Source organism: Brienomyrus brachyistius, chromosome 4 (assembly GCF_023856365.1).
Source record: "Brienomyrus brachyistius isolate T26 chromosome 4, BBRACH_0.4, whole genome shotgun sequence".
In the NCBI taxonomy this organism is placed as follows: domain Eukaryota; kingdom Metazoa; phylum Chordata; class Actinopteri; order Osteoglossiformes; family Mormyridae; genus Brienomyrus; species Brienomyrus brachyistius.
Window position 1 is genome coordinate 20,289,755 of NC_064536.1, and position 21,336 is coordinate 20,311,090.

The following is a 21,336-nucleotide window of genomic DNA, read 5'->3' on the forward strand; positions in this document are numbered from 1 at the left end:
GTGTGGAGTTTGCATGTTCTCCCCATGTCGTCATGGGGTTTCCTCCGGGTACTCCGGCTTCCCCCCACAGTCCAAAAACATGCTGAGGCTAACTGGAGTGACTAAATTGCCCATAGGAGTGCATGTGTGAGTGAATGGTGTGTGAGTGTGCCCTGCGATGGGCTGGCCCCCCATCCTGGGTTGTTCCCTGCCTCGTGCCCATTGCTTCTGGGATAGGCTCCGGACCCCCCGCGACCCAATAGGATAAGCGGTTTGGATAGTTATATTCTTAACATTCATCCAACAGCCACTCTCAAGGTTCACCTCTCAACAGTCAATTTAAAGGCTACATTAAAGTTCTATTTTATTAGCAGACCACTGTCACTGAAAATGGATGGATGGATGGATATATATATATATAATATCTGGGAAAATTCTACCTTAGCATATACTTATGAAATGCAATTAATGTCGTCAGTAAAACTGGTGAAAATATTTTCTTTGTACTTTTGTCAGTTAATTAAAGGTTCATGTGAAGAAAATTTAATAGATTTTTGCTTTATTGCGTTTTAGGAAATATCCCAACTTTTCTGGAAATGGGGGATGTAAAAACACAAAAAAACAGATCTACCAAATTCAACAACAGCTTCCTGCCTGAAGCTGACATACCCGCCCCTGATTGGTGCTTGCCACTTTAACTTCCATCCATCCATCCATCCATCCATCCATCCATCCATTTTCTGAAACCAATTAATCGCAACTGGGGTCATGGAGCCCATCCTGGGAACAATGGGTGCAGGTGGGAACCAACCCTGGGCAGCTGCCAACACACCACAGGGCACACACACACACACACACACACACACACACACACACACACGTAGGGTATACCTATCCTCATGGGGCCCACTCATTCACTTCTATGGGAAAAATGCTAACGCTAACTATGACAACCTTAACCCCCACCCTGCCCTAACCATAACCATAAGTAACCAAGCAAAATACAAGAGTTAGCAGTCACTGATTTTTATAAAGTAGTTTTCCCTTATAGGGACCAGGAAACCGGTCCCCATAAGGAAAAAAAACGGATATTTATCACGTTATGGGGACATAACGTTTTTTGAGTTGAGTTGTGTCACCCTAAGGTTTGCTAATGCCTTTTTCAAGTTTGGGCAGAAGCTAAGTCAAACCCTAATAACTCGCTAATTGAAAACCAATGCTATGAATGCTGAACAACATTTTGGCAGTCGAATCATGCCCATCGCAAGGGGGCTGATGCAGAGAAGAGCTGCTGTCCCAGCTAGATCGTTTAAGTGGCACAACGACTTGGTTCAGTTTATGTGAAGACATCAAGAAGGCAGTTGAAGTTTTTGGTAAGACAGTGGACCAGCGAAAGATAGAGAGGACAATTGCAAAGGGGTGCTTCACCAAGTAGGCCAACTACCTTAGTAGGAAGGCAGGGGCCTTAACGGAGTTGGAGCTCAGAGAAGAATTTGCTAAACTCTCTGCTGATGCGCGAAAGCCAACTTCGGAACTGGGCTGGTGGCAGAGCATGGAGCCAAGGCAAGTGATGGTGAAGAGGCTGTTCTTAATATGGAGCAAGATACAACCCTTAATAAGTTCACTAGTGATTGTGAAGAAAGGTCTGATGAAGTTAAAGCCATTGTTCAAACCAACCTGTGGACCAGGTTTGGACAAGAAATGCTAGAGGCTGCTTTTGAAGAAGCAGAAAAAACCTGTAAATATGTGCACACAATACTCATAGAAAGCTTTAACTGTGCAGGCTATGAAGTCCACCTCGCTGTAGTGGAGAGGTTAAGCAAGGAAACCTCCAATGCGCTGTTAGCCTGGGAGCCCTGGCTCCCAAAAGCAGAATAAATCGACTTTCACAAGTGAAGCAAGGATTTGAGAGTAGCCTACAATAAGCTTGAAATGAGAAAAGCTGAGTTTTCCATGGCGCGGAGGATTGCTGAGGAAATGTAGTCTACAGAGGTGAAGCCAGTTGTAACTGGACAAATAGCACCAGTACGTGCAGCTCAAACCAGCTAAGCTGCCCACATTTAGTGGCTGCAAAAAAAATTTCTACCGCTGGAGGGCAGACTGGGAAAGCCTTCAGAAGTAGAGTGAACCAACCAGCTCACCAGAGGTCAAAAAGTTCCAGCTTCTTGACAGCATAGATGAGAGGGCTGTTAAAGATCTCAGACTGCCAACATACAGTACAGCACAGCGGATGACATCTTCAGAGTGCTGGCAAACAGGTATGGGAATAAGTACTCCATTGCTTTAGAAATAGTTGGAGAACTAGAAAGAATCCCACCTGTCAAAGGACCAACGAAGGTAGTAGAATTGATCCAGACAATAGAGAAAGATCTCGCTGATCTCACAGATCTAAGGAGTACTGGTGCTGTTAAAAACCCTCTTCTGGTAAAATCCATAAAAAGCAAGCTTCCAGAGTTTGTGAAGAGGGACTGGCTTGTGTTCATGGTCAGTCCCAGTAATAGTGTTACCCAAGACAACCATTTCAACATGCTTGTCATGTTTCTGAAAAAGGGGAAGAGAAGAGGAGATCTTCGAGAGGTTGGAGCATCTTAAAATCATGGACAAGTCAGAAAAGCTTGATAAAGCAGAAAGGAAATTTAATGAGAAGTCTGATTCAACTAAAGCCGCAAAGAAAGAGAATCCTGATGAGGGGGGAATCATGTGTGGAGATGAGAAGCACAAAGACAAGATTTTTTTCTGCAAGAAATTTAAAGGACTGAAGCGGTCAGAAAAGGAAGCTGCTGTGAACAGGATCGGTGCATGTAGGGAGTGTTTAGGGTGCCACAAGTACGACGATGGCTGCAAGGACACTTACCTGTGCAGAAACAGGGATTGCAAGAGGAAAAACTCCTCGGATCACCTCTGTTTTCTCTGCCCCAGAGGGGTCATCAGAAGGCCTGACTCTGAGACACTTCAGAGGGATGACAGAAATAAAAGGGATCTAATTGAAGAACAAGAAAAAGTTTTGGGTGAACTTTCTCTGGAGTTAGCAGAAAAGTGCAGAAAGGTGTTCTCATCGCCTCGGAACACTGGTGGTTCTTTTATGTTGGATTTAACCACCAGACTAAGCGTAGACAGATCAAGAGTCCTACTTTTCAGTGGCACCTAGTGAGTGTGTCTGATGTGAGTGCTCTGGAATCTGACTTGTACTGTCCTCAGTAATTCAGGCATCCTCCCTGAAGTGCATGGGAGGATGCACACAGCGCACAGATCTTGTTAGTAATTCAACAGTTTCTATGGGAGATGGAGCTTCAGCATTTCCATTGGACCCTTCCACAACCAGTGCTGGTCCTGCAGGTGGTGAAGTATCCAGGGAATGCAACAGAGGAGTTCCGGGCGATAGCGTGGCAGTAGGGTTTTGCAAAATGTAAGGCCTGGAGCCTGATAGTGCAGTAAGAGGAGGTGGACCATGAGTTGTTGAAGAGGCAGGTGTCTGTGCCAACCATGGAGAACTGGCTGAAGGTATAGGCCACAAGGAACGATTAGACTTAAGGTGGTTGCAATGTATCACCTTAGGCGTGGCCTGTAGATCTAACTGATTATGAAGCTCATAGGCCACTCTGATGTCGCCAATAGGTACGTCAAGCCACCGTAAAATTTTGTATGGATCAGTCCATTTGGGGGACAATTTGTGTCTAGCCAGAGCAGGGAAATCAACCTAGACTAGGTCCACTGGCTCATAAGCAACATGTGTCATCCGGCAATCATAGTAGTGCTGTGCAGAGTGGTGGGAGAACCTCTGCGTTCTTTTCAGTTGATTCTGGGGTTCGCCAGGGGTGTGTTCTCGCTCCTATTCTGTTCAATGCTTGTATGGACTGGGTGTTGGACAGGGTCCTAGGCTCCAGCGGCTGTGGGACATTCGTTGGTGAAGAAAGACTTACTAATTTTGACTTTCGACGATGCCATGATCTTAGCGGAGTCAATGGAGCCTCTGATCGGGGCTCTCAAGAGACTGAGAGAGGAGTCTGAGTGTCTGGGATTGCGGGTGTCCTGGATGAAGACCAAGATCCAGGCATTTAATGACTTTTTAAGCACAGCTACCAGTAGTGCGTTTGCTTATGGGGAGACTGCGTGGGAGGTCATGAGGTCGCTGGAAAGGGGTGTGTGGTGCTCTCGATATCTTTGCAAGAGGTCCCTTGCTAGTAAACTGAACTTTGTGATCAAGAACCCATGCAGGTTGGACTAGGATTACTATATTTGGTGAGACGAAAAAGAGGACGTGTTCAGGGATCAGAATATTAATGAGTTTTCATGTTCACCGGCTAATCAAGTAGAAGTTCTCTTATGAATATTAATGAGCTTTTCTAACTATCCAGTAAAAAAAGTCACGTTTGGGGAAACCTTAATGTATGGTAATCTTACAATTAACTCTTGTTTTACAGTCTACACACAATTGACACAATATACATGTATACAGTTCATTTTCAACAAAAGTTACAAAACATCAGCTAAAATCTGTTTAACTTCAAGCAAATGACGCGAATCACTGTTCACACGAAAACAAAAAAGTGTCAAAGTACAAATGGTTTCCAGAAGTTGACGATATTCGTGAGCAGCGTGAGATGTCGGGATGCACATATCATTTAATAAACATTTAGTGCACGTGGGCACGAGCCTTGCAGACGCTGTGTGACGATACTGAGTGGCTGCCATTTAATGAAAATTGGTGCCTTTTCTTTCACTCGGTACTCCACTGTAACTTGCAACATTGGGTCATATGGGTTGCAGCATTACCCGGACTAAACCGCCAGTTTATGAAAACCACCCAGACGCCCGGACAGGGCACCAAAAACAGGATGTTTGCATGGAAACCCAGATGTGTAGTAGCCCAAGGTTGGACTAGCGCAGTTAACCCCCACTGGTTGCGAGTTTTGTCTCCAGTACCGTTATTTCCTTTATTGTGGTGCAGCAGGTTATTTTCAACCCTCCTGCCCAGTGAGTCTGGGAAACAGCAAAACCCAGCAGGGAACCAGGAGGTCCTATTGGGGACTGTTATATGGCTTAGCCCATCCAACTAAATAACTTTGACTCTTGGTCTGCGATGACCTGGGGTGCACCACAAGCTAAAGGCTCTGACAGACTCTGGCACTACCAGGAACTTCATCGATGTCACTGCATGTGTTTACTGTGAGTTACCTGGTCACCCCCTCATCCTAGGTTACCCCTGGATTCAGCACCGTAACCCCCATATATTCTGGAAGACGGGGCAAATCCAGAACTGGGAATAAGTCTACTAATCATTGAATCATTTCCTTCCAAGATTCTGTGGCTAATCCACTCAAAATCCTTCACCTGATGAATCTTTTCTCTGAATACCATGATCACTGTGAGTGTTTTAGTAAACATAAGGCCACTACACCCTCATCATACCTCTGACTGGGCAATTGACCTCCTACCAGGTATATCCCCACCTCAGGGGTGCTTCTTTTCTCTGTTTCCCCCAGAAAAATTGACTATGGAGGGACATATCGCAGAAGTTTTACAGAAGAGTCATATCCAGCCCTTCTGCATTGTCAGTCAAACCTGGCTCCAAGAACATTATCTAAGGGTTCCTCATTTAACCCTTCTGAAGGGTAGAGTGGTAGCTGCCCTATATTAGGGTATGGAAACCATGGTGAAGCAGGCAGTGCAGACAGAATGTAACCTCAAGCTCAGCACCATTCTGTCAGAGTCTTTCATGTCTTCTCCCCGTTTGGCCAGTAGGTGTCATTGTCCATCCTGTCTTCTGCATTTTCAGCCTTGGTTGTGTTTTACCTGTCTTTCTTATTCCCCAGTGTTAGATTCTGTTTCTTAGGTTCCTTGTTTGATCTCGCAGTGCTTTGAGTTAATTATTAGTGTCACCTGTTACTTGTTCTTTTGCTAGTCCTTGTGTGTTCTACCTGATTGCTCGTTGTCCTGCACCCTCCCTGATTGGTTAATTGTTTCATATCTCACTCCTGCTGTGTCATTACCCAGTTTGGTTGTGTATTTAGGTTCCTGTCTTGGTTCAGTTCCTCAGTGGGTCATTATATGTCAGTAATGTATGTCATGTGTATTTCAGAAGGTGTTTCAGAATATTAGATGGTCCCCTGTGTAGTCTAAATAAAATAAAATAAAATAAAATAAGATAAGATAAGGTAAGTTAAGTTAAGTTAAGTTAAGTTAAGTTAAGTTAAGTTAAGTTAAGATAAGATAAGATAAGATAAGATAAGATAAGATAAGATAAGATAAGATAAGATAACTACAGCTACTCAGTGCTGTCAGAGTCTCCTGCATGGGGTGGGAGATGTTACCCAACAGGAATGACAGCTTAGCCACCATTCTCCTGTCACTCACAATCTCCACCAGGTCCAGAGGGCATCCTAGAACAAAGCTGGCCCTCCGAATCAGCCTGTTCAGTCTCTTCCTGTCCCTAGCAGAGATGCTACTGGCCCAGCAGACCACACTGTAAAAAAAGCCTGCTCTGCCCTTTTTTGTAGAGTGCATTTGTGTTATGTGTCCAGTCCAGTTTATTGTTCAGATGAACACCAAGGTACCTGTAGCTCTCCACAGCCTCGATGTCCATACCCTGCATGTTCAGTGTTTGCAGTGGAGAATGTTTATACCTGCAGAAATCTACCACCAGCTCCTTGGTTTTTCCAGTGTTGATCTAGAGGTAGTTCTGCTGGCACCAGTTCACAAAATCCCTGGTCAGTTCTCTGTACTCCTTGTCATCCCCATCAGTAATGAGGCCAACTATAGCAGAGTTATCAGAGAACTTTTGCAAGAAGCAGTTTGTGGAGTTGTAGGAGAAGTCTGCAGTGTAGATGGTGAAGAGGAATGGCGCCAGAACCGTTCCCTGTGGGGCCCCCATACTACAGACGACCCTGTCCGACACACAGCTGGTCAGTTACAGTAGTCCTGGATCCATGTGGAGAGGTGATGATCCACTCCTGTGTACTCCAGCTTGTCCCTCAGGATTGTGGGTAGGATGGTACAGTATTGAAGGCACTGGAGAAATCAAAGAACATGATTCTCACAGTGCTCCCAGTGGTCTCCAGGTGAGAGAGGGAATGATGTAGGAGGTGGATGACAGCATCATCTACCCCAATGCCAGGCTGATAGGCAAACTGAAGTGGGTCTATTGATGAGCTCAGCAGAGACCGAAGCTCTGCAAGGACCAGCTGTTCCAGGGTCTTCATTAGGTGTGATGTCAGGGCCAATTTTTGTAATTTGTTTGGTGCCTGCTTGCTCCTTTTGTTGGTTTGTTCCCTTGACTTTTCTGTAGTCTTTGTTTTTCCTATTTTGTTTTTTTAACCCATCATTGTCTGTGTGTTTTGTAGTGTTCCTACTGTTTTCAATTTCAGTTAATCAACCCCTGTGTCCCAGTGAGCCGCAAGTGGATCGTCCACTTATTTCCCCGCCTGCACCATGCCTCGCCCCTGTGTCAAAATCTCCAGAGTCTCTGACAATTTTCTTCAAAGAGGTCGGGTGCAGAGACCCTATTTGAGGGCTATGTGTGAGGGTGCATGATACTTGTAGTAAAGAAATTGTGTAGATAGTTCATTCTGTGCTTGAAACACACCTCAGTCATTCCAGGGGAAAAGTAGTAGGAAGTCAGAATGGAGATTGAAGGAAAGATTGTATATAAACACCTTCTCTACCCTATCTCATTAGACTGAAAACAAATATGGCTATTGAATTTGAAGAATGGTTAGTTAAGGAAGTTACTTATAACCACATTTTATGGTTCCTTGGTCTCACCTTGTTGTCATACTATATGGCTAATGGTATGTGGACACCAGCTTGTCCACCATCTCATTCTAAAACTAAGGGTATTAATATGAAGTTGCTTGGCCCAATATTACTAGAGTAACCTCTGCTCTCCTGGGAAGGCTTTTTTTTCATCAGGTCCCTTTCTATGAGCTTGTGTGGCCTACTACTTCACCATTAGTTGAAATCATTATGATCTATGATGGGGGCAAGTAGAACATCACCAACCTCTTCTGTAGAATCACCAATTCTGCTGCTAATGTTTGTTGCTGGAGATTTTATGACTGTGTACTTTATTGTATACCTCTGTCAACAGTGGCTTAATTAGGTAATTCACTGAGATGTCAGAGTAGGACTGGAAACATTAAATCTTCCTAAGAAAAATCAAATCAAGACTTTAAGGCAGATAATCATTCATTTAAATTTGTCAAGACAGGACTTGGAGGAGGAATAAGGAACCAACGACACATTAGGCAGAACTGGGGTTTATGGGACACTGGAAATCAGAGAGAAGAATGAAACAAAGGGGCAGTGAGGGCTTCTGCGGGTTTGGCTGATATACTGGGATATACTGTTGGCTTGAGCAGCGGCAGTACAGGAGCTGGTGAGGATGGGACAGGAATGGACGGAGAGTGGACAAGGTTAATGACAATAGGGCCATAGGTATGAGGGGTTGGCACAAAGGGCCTGTGGTCATCAGTAGATATGCCAGCAGTGGGTCTGGGGGGCACTGACAGGGTCCATGCCCCTAGTGAGCCCTCTGAGATATGGAGATATGGTCAGACAGGTTCATGTAGGAATGCTGCTGGGCAATTGGGGACACGGGCATGGTGCAGGGATCACCAGGGTTGGACTCAGAGTGATGACCAGTGGATCTCATTCCAGGGCATCCACTGTGTCTTAGCTGGACTTGTTGAGGGGGTGGCTTGTAAGATAAAATGGGAGAAGTAACTGCTGGCAAGATGGACGCTAGCGAAACTGATGCAGGCGAGGCAGCTGCTGGTGAGATAGGTGCGGGCAATGTGGCCTCGTCTGGGCCCGGAATCTGTGACTCTGGTGAAGTAACCTCCTATAGGCCAGGAACCTATAACTCTAGCAAAACGGCCTCTTCTAGGTCAGAAACCTGGGACTCTTGCAAAGTGGCCTCCTCTGGATCAGGAACTAAGGACTCTGGAGACGCAGCCTCCTCTGGGCCCAAGACAGGATCTGCTGGCACAGGGTCTGGTGAAACTGGCCCTGGCAGACCAGGGTCTGATGTGGCAGGCTAAGCAGGAGACAAATGCAGAAATAATACCCACGGTTGCTGTCGCACACTTAGCCTATTAAGCCAGGTGGTGACCCAGAAAACAGAGGAACACACTAAGGACTACGACAGGGACTACAACATTGAAGAAAGAACTGGATGACCAGCAAAACCTCCTGGAGAAACAGAGAAACGACAGAGCAAGACCTTGGCAGGGACTGATTCTGACAGTATTTCTTGATTTCAGCTTTATTGCCTGAAAAATAGTGATACAAATAGTGTACTGAAGCACCTTAAAAATTCCATGAATGGCTGGCATGCCCTTCTTGCTGAAAAGTGTGAAACAACAACCAACTATTTTTGTACACAAAAACTCATGAAGTGAGAGCAGCTGGTCTGAAGTCCTGACGGGAGCTGGAGCGCCCTTTCTTTGGAACAGTGTAGAGCCGTCCTCCATTACTGCTTATCCTGTACAGGGGGGTGGGGAGCCTGGAGCCTGTCCCAGGTGGCACAGGGCAGGGGACACGATGGATAGGATACTAGTTTATAGCAGAGCACAAACTCACACATACAGACTCACACTAAGGGCAGCTTAGAGATCCCAATCGGGTGATCATATGTCTTCAGTTTCTGAAGAATAAGGAGAAAACCCACATTGGGAGAACATGCAAAGTTCACGCACAGAGTAGGTGGGACAGGAAACAAGCCCAGAGCCAGAGGTTATACTTTGAGACCCCATACCTCCCCGCAATCACAGATAAAAGAAAAGGATTCCTTGTTGTTTCACAAATAAATAGACAGTTGGTGGTAAAGCATTCTGCTACAGGGCCGCTATATTATGGAATGGTTTGCCAGGCTGTGTTCAGGATGCAAAATCAGTGTGAGTCTTTAAATCTTCAGTTTACCTTACCCACAACTTAACATTTAACGCACCATAACTATGGCTGCTGATGCTGCTGTACATGCCATTTGTATTTACTATGCTTGTCCACTAATATGTCGACGCATGTTCTGACCACCCATGCTCTCCGTCTTCTTTCCCACATGTCCGGATGGTGCCTGGGATGGGCAACATCTGAGCTGAAGTCCTGGTTCAGTCCCATGATATTGGATGTAACTGATGAAATGTTGCATTGTAGGTGCAGACTTCAGTTAGTCCAGCGCGGAGAAATGACTGATTTGATGGACTTTGGCATGACTTGATTATAGTCTACGTCTTGCTTTTAGCAAGAAAGCCCACTCTTGTTCCTATAATGTTAGCATGCTCAGGGGGGTTGGGCAGCCAGTTGGTCTTGGACCCCCAGAGGTTTTTTTTCTCCCTACTTGGGAGTTTTTGGTTCCTCTCCTCCACTGTCATCTGGCTTTATTTATTTCTTTGTCTTTCCATTTCTCTGTTCTCGCACTGCTCTCTCATTATGATGTTGCACTGTATCATAACATACTCATGTACTGTAAAGCGCCTTGGGGCGACTGTTGTGAAAGGCACTATATAAAAATACATTGAACTGAATTGAACTGAATATTTTTAGGAACTATTTCAAGTGGTATTTTATTCAGAGCCATGCATGATATGAATTTTCATTTTCAAGAACTGTTTTGGAATTCATGCTCAATTCAAGAATGTTACCTTACAGGATTTATCTGTTTCCCCATCCTTTACCTAAGCAGACATGATCTCTGTGCCGTCAAGCAGACATGCTCACATTCACACAGACATATGGTATATGGATAAAAGTAATGGGACACCTGGCCATTATACCTAGAGGAAATTCATTCAAGAGTTCATCCACCCTTTGCAACCGTAACAACTGCCATTCTTCTGGGAAGGCTTTTCACAAGATTCTGGAGAGTGTCTGTGGGGAGTTTTGCCCATTCCTTCAGAAGAGCATTTGTGAGGTCAGGCACTGATGTTGGACGTGAATTCCTGCCTCACAAACTCAATTCCATTTCATCCCAAAGGTGTTTGATGGGGCTGAGGCTAGGGCTCTGTGTGGACCAGTCAAGTTCTTGCACACCAGACTCACCAAACCATGTGTTTATGGATCTTGCTTCTTTTCTAATCGTTAGAAACAAATGGGAGAAACACAGAGGGAATTTCAGCAGAGAATTCAGATGAGACACAAGGAATTGTGTTTGTGTTTCTACTGCTAGAGGAGCTTCTCTTTCTCCCGCTGCCTCCTGGCCTTTCACATTTACATGAGCTGTTTATGTCAGTAGCCTTTGAATCTGTTTGCAGTGGAACTACTGGTGTTTAATATTATTTTGCTCGTCACGTTGGTCTATCATGTTGATAATATGATCATATGAACATAAACAGGTAGACATTCAGTCGTGAGAATGACTCAAGTATTGGTTTCCACAAAGTTTGCTGCTTCAGTGGTTGTAGATATTTCTGTGAGATGTTTCTATGGTATATTGAAGTATAATTACAAGTATTTCACAAGTGTCAAAGGCTTTTATTGACAATTACATTAAGAGCCAAGAGCCAATATTTCCAGTGATGGCCCTTATTTTTCAACACCTTTGCAATTCGCCCTATAAAGGGCTTGCTTGTATTGTTGCAGGCTGTCATACCAGCCACCTTGAAGGCTTCTAATCCCATGCATTTACGTTTGTGCTCCAATCTGCAACACTCCTGTTTGTAACAGCTTCTGTTATCATTAAACCATGAGTGTCTAGTGGTTTTTTCAAAGGAGCTGTTTCATCTAAAATATAACTAAACACTGTATTGTCAGTCATAGTGACTTCATTGACATTTGTGCTAGACATGGAGTTCACATTATTACTGCATTAATAAATCGTAGGGAATTTCTGTCATTTAGGCGACGTGTTCTAATAATCTTCTCTGCCATAGTCAAAGAGGGTGGCTCCATCATGAAGGTGAATAGAAAATAGTCAGAGAAGGACTTATTCAATGAACAGACAGGTACAGGATGAGCAGAAACTCCGTGAGTAATAATCAAGTCTAATGTATGACTGTGAACATGCGTTGGTCCTGTTACGTGTTGGTAACATTCAACAGAGTCCAGGAGGGACATGAAACTGTTGCTGAAGGCATCAGTCTCTCTGTCCACATGTATATTGACGTCTCCAAGTAGTATAATGTTCTCTAAGTTAATAACTAAGTTGGATAGAAGTTCCCCTAATTCTGTCAGAAACTAAGTGCATGATCCCGGGGGTCAATATACTATAAGAATATAGACCGGCGGGTCGGACACCATGAATTACCATTGCTTCAGATGTTACTTGCAGTTAAAAACAGCTGCCAGGCTACCGAATTAATTGGACTGATATTAAGTTATCCATACAGGAGCCGCCAGTGGAACTTTTAAATCTAAGTCTTGGTCTAATAATATTTGCAATATTCTTTCTATGCTCACTCAACTCTGTTTCTAAATAGTTGCTAGATTTAGGGGATGCCGTGTGATGGTAAGTCAGTAACATTCCCAACCTAGATGACTAATCATCATAGGGTATGCTCATGTATATGCTTATGTTCAAGGTATGCTTACGTACAAAGTATGCTAATGTATAAGGTATGCTTACATACAAGGTATGCTTACGTCCAAAGTATGCTTACGTATAAGGTATGTTTACGTACAAGGTATGCTTACGTACAAGGTATGCTAATTTATAAGGTATGCTTACATACAAGGTATGCTTATGTATAAGGTATGCTTACTTCGCAAGAAAATTTATACTGCCAAGAGAAATTTCCTTCAGCAAAATCCATTTCTCCCTGTGGGCCCCTGGAGGATGGGCTCCTCCTCTGAGTCTGGTTCCTCCTAAGGTTTCTTCCTTCTAGGGAGTTTTTCCTTTGCTACTGTCACCTCTGGCTTACTCACTGGGGGCTTTGGGTGGGGATGCTGTAAAGCGCTTTGAGACAATGTAATGTTGTGATAATGCGCTATATAAAAATAAATTTGTTGTCGTTTGTTGTATCATTAACCTGTCTGGGAAAATTATGACTAAAATCCGAGTAAAATTAAACCACTGATAAAATCTTAAAGAAAACAAAATAAAAATAAAAGTGTAAAATGTGATTTTAATACAACTACAATTTTCAGTAAGTGACTAAGACTAAAACTAAATTAAAAATTATTGCCAAATTTAACACTGATGCACATACCTGCAAGTCACAGTTAATAACACAACGACAGCTTCAAATCCCATCAGCTTTTTTGTGGTGAATCAAAATGAAAACTTCTAAACAGACACAGAAATTCATTCTCACTAGAGCCGCTGTCTTCTACCTTTCTACCTAATTTCTACCCACAAAATCAAATATTAGGATTATAACTGGTTTGCGGAAAAATGTCAGCATCAGTTATACTCATAAAAGCTAAAAAATATGTATAGTTTGTATAATGTACTATTTTATTCATAAACTCCAAATCTAGTGTTTGTCCAGTCTGCTCTTCTCAGTCTGGCCTCAGTCCAAAACCACACCTGCTACAGCCTGAGAAGAAGGAAGTTCCTCCCACTCTCACACATAGATAACTGAGGGAAAACTAAACTGAATCCTATCAGTGCTGGTGATAAAATGGTGGAACCCAGCTCAATGCTGGATCTGAAACAGTTCAGCTGTCCAATCTGTCTAGATCTACTGAAGGATCCAGTGGCTATTCCCTGTGGACACAGTTACTGTATGAACTGCATTAAGAGCTCCTGGGATCAGGAAGATCATGCTGGAGTTTTCAGCTGCCCCCAGTGCAGACAGACCTTCACACCCAGACCTGTTCTGGGCAGAAACACCATACTGGCTGAAGTGGTGGAGAACCTGAAGAAGACTGGACTACAAGCAGCTACTCCTACTGACCATTATGCTGGACCTGGAGATGTGGAGTGTGACGTCTGTACTGGGAGAAAACACAAAGCTGTCAAGTCCTGCCTGGTGTGTCTGGCCTCTTACTGTGAAACTCACCTCCAGCCTCACTATGAGTCTCCAGCTTTTAAGAAGCACAAGCTGACTGATGCCACTGGACATCTGCAGTACAAGGTCTGTTCCCACCATGACAGACCGCTGGAGGTCTACTGCCGTACCGACCAGCAGTGTATCTGCCTGCTGTGTATGATGAATGAACACAGAGGCCATGATACAGTCTCAGCTACTGCACAAAGGGCAGAGAAACAGGTCAGGGTGGAAACTTTTATAAATTATTTATAAATCATATTTAAAGTAAACATAAAAAATAAACATAAAAAATAAAGCATGATGGTTTTCAGTGCGAAATATTTGACGTGTGTATGCATGTGAGAATGTCTTCTTTGAATGCAGAGATCACACCTGCTTAGGGAAAAGGTGTAGAAACAGGTAAATCCTGTATGTTAACTTGAAGTTTGCATGTTCTCCCAACATAGGGTTTCTCCTCCTACTTTGGAGATTGAGCTTTATGTTCTGATCTACTTGGTATCGTAGCTATATCTCCAGGGTTGTGGGTATGGTTCCTGCTCCTGGTTCTGCATGTGCAGCTTGCATGTTCTCTCCGTGTTTCTGTAGGTTTCCTCCCACAGTTAAAGATCAAGCGGTTTGTTTAATTAGTATCTCTACATTGTCCTCAGTATGTGAGTGAGTGTTTGTCCTGTGATGGACTGGCATCCCATCCAGGGTACCCCTGCTTTATGCCCTGTGCTTCCTGTAATGCACTTTCCTTTAGCCCTATACTGGAGAAGCTATTATTGGAATTTGTTGGATATTTTAGCTAGTATTTTATCTTTCTCTTCCTGGACTTTGCTAAAGCTGGTCATGTTACTTTAGATGTGTATTTGACATTTTTACTTAGTAGTGCTTAATGAATTTGTAGATAAATCTACATAGTTACATCCTGAAACAAATTCTGGTGGCAATTTAACAATTACTCCAAACCAAGTATGCAGAGTTTGCCCAAACTGCTCTCCTTAGTCTGGCCTGACACCACTGGAAACACTTAAAACGCGACATCACGAGACAGGAGAGGACATTACTAGAACCTGGGAGCAGACAGAAGCAGGGCGAAGGACTGTGGGGAGAACAGACTGGACAGACAAGACAGAGACATGGCAGACATGTGGAAGGAACATAAGGACAGGGACAATGACAAGTGTGGATCACAAGGGAAACGGAGCAGGACTACAGTACAGGGTGAAGAGCCAGGGGAAACCAAGACAAGACAGGGTAGGAGGGCAAACACAGGCAGGAGAGGGGAAGAGGTAAAATGGGGGGCCTTGGGAACTGCGGGATGCTGGGTGTCAGTTCCTCGGCGCAGATCCACCTAGGCGTCGGCAGGCAAGTGGGACCAGGGCGGTGCCACAGGGAACCACAGGGCTAGGGTCTAATGAAGCTTAGGGGCCTCTAGGACCAGGGCCAGGACTGGAACAGGTGGGAATAAGAACAGGCAGGGCTGGGAAGACCTACAGTACAGAGGATCGCTGCCAGGACTGTAAGGCAGGGGGTCACTGCCAGGGCTGTAAGGCAGGGGGTCACTGCCAGGACTGTAAGGCAGGGGGTCACTGCCAGGGCTGTAAGGCAGGGGGTCACTGCCAGGACTGTAAGGCAGGGGGTCACTGCCAGGACTGTAAGGCAGGGGGTCACTGCCAGGGCTGTAAGGCAGGGGGTCACTGCCAGGACTGTAAGGCAGGGGGTCACTGCCAGGACTGTAAGGCAGGGGGTCACTGCCAGGACTGTAAGGCAGGGGGTCACTGCCAGGACTGTAAGGCAGGGGGTCACTGCCAGGGCTGTAAGGCAGGGGGTCACTGCCAGGGCTGTAAGGCAGGGGGTCACTGCCAGGACTGTAAGGCAGGGGGTCACTGCCAGGACAGTCTGGTCTGGGTTCAAGGGCGATGGGGAACCTCCTGGGCCAGAGCAGAGACCAAAACAGAAGATGGGACAGGAGGGTACTGAAGTGCCTACGGGGCATGAACCAGATGTGGCACAGGTGGCATGGATAGATGGAGCCTTTCCCAGGCAGCATAGGACACAAGGCTAGGGTCCACCCTGGACAGGGGGATTAGAATATAATCTCAGTTAATGAAACAAACTTGGTTTGTCATTTTTCGCTACATGTAGAAACAAATGGGTGAGACACAGAGGGAATGTCATCAGAGAATTCAGATGAGAGAGAAGGAGCTGCAGGAGCTGAGAGAGGCTGTGGACTCATTCAGAGTGAGTATGAACCTGAGGAGAAGATAACAGCTGGTCTGTAACCATCTTGAATCTTGTCTCAGGTTCAAGAGACTGCAGATATATAGACTTCTGGGAATTAATCATTAATATCACTGTGGGTTACTCTCGGTCAGAGGTTTTGTGGAACAAAGGTGTCAGATACCAGGGTTTACCTAACTTGGGGTTACAGGAGTTAAGCCTATTTATACCTACACTATATGATACTACAATACTATTTAAGGTCCACTTGAGCAACAGCATCTATTCCTGCAACTGAATGGAATGTAAGGAATGTAAACACAAATAAGACATCAATAAAACTCAAACCCAATGGTGACAACCAACCTACCTCACATGGCCACCAGTCTCTGCCAAATCCCTGCAGCTGACAGTGTATGAGCTTAATGAGGGATCATTTCCAATCAGTGCTGGCTGGGTTTCAGAACCTGAGGCATCCAGCATGGTGACGCTCCAAACCCCAGCCCTGTGCTGTTTTTATACCTCCTGTCAGCTCACATCTCTATTGTACAATGAGGCTCTCTGGAGTCTCAAAAGGGGCCAATTGTAATTTACTGTCCTCTGCTCTCTGTGTCACCAACAGAGCTCAGCACAGTCAACAGTGGAAGACAGCAAAAGGATTTTTAATGAAATAATTTGCTCCATTGAGAGAAGACGCTCTATGGTGACAAAGCTGATCAGAGATCAGGAGAAGGCTTCAGTGAGTCAGGCTAAAGAACACATGAAGAGACTGAAGCAGGAGATGTATGAACTGAAGAGGAGACACTCTGAGCTGGAGCAGCTTTCGCACACAGAGGATCACATCCATTTCCTCCAGGTAACAGAACAGCTACTTTGGCAATAAGAAAACCAGAGCATTCAAATGGATGCATGTTCTCATTTGTATTTCAACAAGTCATTTGTCAGCAATTAAATTAATATTTTTAACACATTACTTCTCATAAATAGGGTTTAACTTGAGAGAGCAGATCTCATGTCTGCCCCCTACTGCCATCCTGAGGTAACTGTGGGTTTCCCATTGGTCGCAGGATGTGAGACACAGCATTCTCTCTACTAATGTCCCGAGTCTGAGTCCGATTATGCTGCACCTGACAGCAGCTGGAACGTAACACTTACAGAGACTGAAATGCATGAGCATGAGGGTTTACAGCCTATATGCACAAGCATTTCTCACATCTGTGATACACTTACAGACAGCGGCACACAGGCAAACAGGGATATTTATCCCTCTAGAAAACATAGATATTTCTGTCTTCAAAAGTATAAAAATTACCTCAGTTCTGTCCCGTTTTTCTGACACACACATTTCCATTCAGTAATAAACAGATATCGATAGTCCGTTTTGCACACACACAAACACACACACATACAAACTTCCATCGGTATGCAGACTGTCCATTGATAGTCAGAGGACATACCTCACTCACACACCCTTTGGCCTCTTGCAAAATATTGGCTACGTCAATGCCACATCTTCATAACAATTTATTTTAGTTCCAGACTGTTCACTCATGCTGAACAGAAATTTCTATTCATTCACACACACACACACACACACACACACACACACCCTGCTCTCCTCCCATGAAACTCGGTGCTCTGAGCGGAGCGCCCTCTGCTGCCCACAGCTGTTTCTGCTCCCATCTCTTTAATATGGAAGCCATCTGCTTGTGTTGATGTTTCGCCTGATATTTCATGCCAAACCTTCACATAGTTTTGTTGCCGTTTGTCGGACATAAAACTTATGGGTCCTGTGGTGAGTCCTGTATTATAAGGGTGTCTTTCCTAGTGACTGATCAAGGGAGAACAACTCAGGCAGTGAAAGCTGAGCTGCCTCTGTTATCTGGACTGATTAACAACCTGAGAAACTTTTGATTTGAGTTTAACACTAAGAGAGATTTACCAGCATGTGAGATTAATGGTGAGAACAGATTCAATAAGTAACCAGAATTAATACTATGGGCTGATATTTGTGCCACTGGAAACTGAAAATGAATAGTGTATATTTGAATCTGCAGTTTTAGCATTGAAAAACTGAATCTGGGTGTATTAGTTTGAATCTGAATTCCAGTTAACTTGAAACTGCATTTATCCTACCTGGAAAATGTGACGCTCTATACTTACACATTCACTTCTCACAATTCAATTTCAATTTACTGAGACGCACAATCCGGGTCCTTGAGGAAAAGTTATCGACCGCAAGTTCACAACGCAACTCATCTCCACTTACGACCCAGGTGATCTTCATTTCACTAATTCTGAGACTACTAGCACCAGTTGGCTGCTCAGTCACTTCAAAAGGGGTGAATATTTATGCAATCACTTATTTTTCATTAAATAATTTTCATTAATTGGCAATCCTTTGTAAAAGTCTGTTTTCATTTTGACAGTAAAGATTTTTTTGTCAGTTCATGTCAGAAAGGCGAAATTGTATTGGCCATGATTTCTTTAATTACAGCAATAAAAGGGGATAACATCCAAGGGGATGAATACTTTAGGTATACTATAGGTATACTATAGGTACTCTATGTAGTCTTGGAGATTGTGCCCGCTAGTGTAGTGAATACTGACCGACTGTGGGAATGGGAATGAGACTGAGAAAGGGGATGTGAGATGATCTGCTTGATGCTGAGATCCCACACTGCTGTTTCCATGACCAAAGCTGGTCACCGCATGGTCGTTAAACACATAGGTCGTTAAGTGAGGAGTATCTAAACTCAGCAAAAAAAGAAACGTCCTCTGACTTTCAACTGTTTTTACTTTCAGTAAACTTAATGTGTAAATAAATTTATTTATATGAACACTAAGAGTCAACACCATAAGACATCCATCCATCCATTTTCCAAACCGCTTATCCTATTGGGTCGCGGGGGGTCCGGAGCCTATCCTGGAAGCAAGGGGCATGAGGCAGGGAACAACCCAGGATGAGGGGCCAGCCCATCGCAGGGCACACTCACACACCATTCACTCACACATACACACCTACGGGCAATTTAGCCACTCCAATTAGCCTCAGCATGTTTTTCGACTGTGGGGGGAAACCGGCGAACCCGGAGGAAACCCCACAACGACATGGGGAGAACATGCAAACTCCACACACATGTGACCCAGGCGGAGACTCGAACCCGGGTCCCAGAGGTGTGAGGCAACAGTGCTAACCACTGCACCACCATGCCACCCCACACCATAAGACATAAACTAAAAATGTTTCACAATGTGTCCCTGAATGAAGGGAGGCTCAGAATCAAAGGTACCAGTCAGTATCTGGTGTGGCCACCAGCTGCTTGAAGTACTGCAGTGCATCTCCTCCTCATGGACTGGACCAGATTTGTCAGTTCTTGCTGTGAGATGTTACCCCACTCTTCCACCAAGGCACCTGCAAGTTCCTGGACATTTCTGGGGGGACAGAATTCCTCCTATTCCAGGAAGTACAGGGTACAGGACAGGAGACATCCTGGACAGAATGCCAGTCCATCATGGGATACACAATCACACACTATGGGTGGTTTAACTATGAAAATTCACTTAATTTATTGCACTACAGGTGAAACATAGAGTAGCTAGAAGAAACCACGGAACCCACACACTCTGAATGCAGGTGGGAAACAGCGCCACCTGCTGGTCCATCATGCAGAATAAGCTCACTGACCGATCATTAGCATCTTGTCCTTGCCTACAAGGTTCTTTTGTACAGACTGACTCTCATGTCCCACCTGTGAACCTGTATCACAGTCACAGCCAGTACAGCAGATCTGCCGTGTGCTGAGGCTACTTACATGAGGCTGGTTCAGATGCAAGCTTAAAGCACACTGACTTGTGAGGCTTCAGCCAGCTGCCTTCTCCAACCACAGACACCACCTCCGATCCACACAGGGGATTGAATCATCAAGTGCAAAATTATCCCTCATGTCTATGAAACAACAGACAAGGGGGGCAGAATATACCAGAACAGCAACACAAAACATCTGAGAGCAGCGGGTTTCTCCTCAAAACCATGTCTCACTGCTTCATGGACTTCTGCGAGGGGGCTGATCCTCCCTTCTTTGCTCATTACTTGTTCTGCCTGTTGATGAACTCCAGTCCAAGAATGTTTTCCATTAACAAACATTTATCTATATAAAGGGGTAAAACTGGGCTGCACCTTCCGTTTGGAGCTGATTCTTAAGCCCTATGCAGTAGCCCTGAAGGCCACCACCTGCTGATGTTCATCTTCACCCACTGGGCTCGGAGTCAGACTAAACACTTAATTACTAAGTTTACAAATATCAATCCCAGGCCGCTATGAATCTCTGTCAGGCTGAAGGTGACTGTGATGACCCCCCTAGTTGTATCTGCTTACTCAGGCCTGACGGGGAGATTGAAGAGAGCCAGCCCAGAGATCCAGACTGGGTTTCAGGTCCATCCGGTCATCAGATTCCTCTCCAACTTCAAGAAACGCCTGAAGACCCATCTGTCTAGGAGCAGCTCTCCCAGCCTGCACCATTGCATGTTCCCTGCGCTCTTCATGTTGCACGTTCTGCTGATTTGATTAACAGTCTTATTTGGTTCTTGTTTTGTTAAAAGTTGTGTGTAGTTGTTGTGTAGCTGTTGCTCCAGTGCTGCTTACAGTCGTACCTGGACATTCACTGGAAGCTCAGCATAGCTGCACTTATGTCCAGCCGACACCTTGACAGCTGTATGTTTTTTTAATGTGCTATTTGCCTCACTTGTACATCACCTTGGGCAAAACTGTCTGCTGAATAAAAGAAATTAAAAAGGAAATATATACATGGGTGCAGCTGAATACATACAGCAAGTAAACAGGAACATTAACAGTTTGGCTGAGCATCTGAATGGCTGAGATGTGTGAGCTAAGAGGTTTTAAATATGGTCTGATTGTTGGTGCCAAACATAATGTTTCAAGCATAAGAAACAGCCACCGTCCTGGGATTTTCACACACTACAGTGTGTAGAGTTTACTGAGGATGGTGCAATAAATATAAAACACCCAGACTGTGGCCGTTCTTGAGAGAAGACACCTTGTCAAACTCCCACTGAAAGTGACACAAAGGCATGCTGGCCTTCGCATACCTGGAACATTCTCCTTAATTGACATCTGTACGCCACTTCAGGGGAAATCATTGTGCTAATGGTTACTGGGAGGCATTTCTTTGAACACCTATCCATTCTCAACAACCCATCTGTG

General features: G+C 44.6%; 5 protein-coding genes across 8 annotated transcripts in view; 2 read left to right on the forward strand and 3 right to left on the reverse strand.

Annotated features, from left to right (window-relative positions):
- Positions 1-21,336, reverse strand: part of LOC125739605 (NACHT, LRR and PYD domains-containing protein 12-like) — a 728,681-nt gene that overhangs the window by 323,262 nt on the left and 384,083 nt on the right. The gene's annotated exons all lie outside the window — the stretch shown is intronic.
- Positions 1-21,336, forward strand: part of LOC125739628 (tripartite motif-containing protein 16-like) — an 85,538-nt gene that overhangs the window by 48,048 nt on the left and 16,154 nt on the right. Inside the window, exon 2 of the mRNA XM_049009934.1 lies at positions 13,742-13,991. The gene's annotated coding sequence lies outside the window, so the exon portion shown is untranslated. The remainder of the gene's footprint in view (positions 1-13,741; positions 13,992-21,336) is intronic.
- The window catches only part of LOC125739635 (E3 ubiquitin/ISG15 ligase TRIM25-like), a 191,458-nt gene that overhangs the window by 47,486 nt on the left and 122,636 nt on the right, over positions 1-21,336 (forward strand). The window lies entirely within an intron of this gene.
- LOC125739651 (stonustoxin subunit beta-like) overlaps positions 1-21,336 on the reverse strand; it is a 147,930-nt gene that overhangs the window by 27,328 nt on the left and 99,266 nt on the right. The gene's annotated exons all lie outside the window — the stretch shown is intronic.
- The window catches only part of LOC125739611 (NLR family CARD domain-containing protein 3-like), a 155,028-nt gene that overhangs the window by 24,474 nt on the left and 109,218 nt on the right, over positions 1-21,336 (reverse strand). The gene's annotated exons all lie outside the window — the stretch shown is intronic.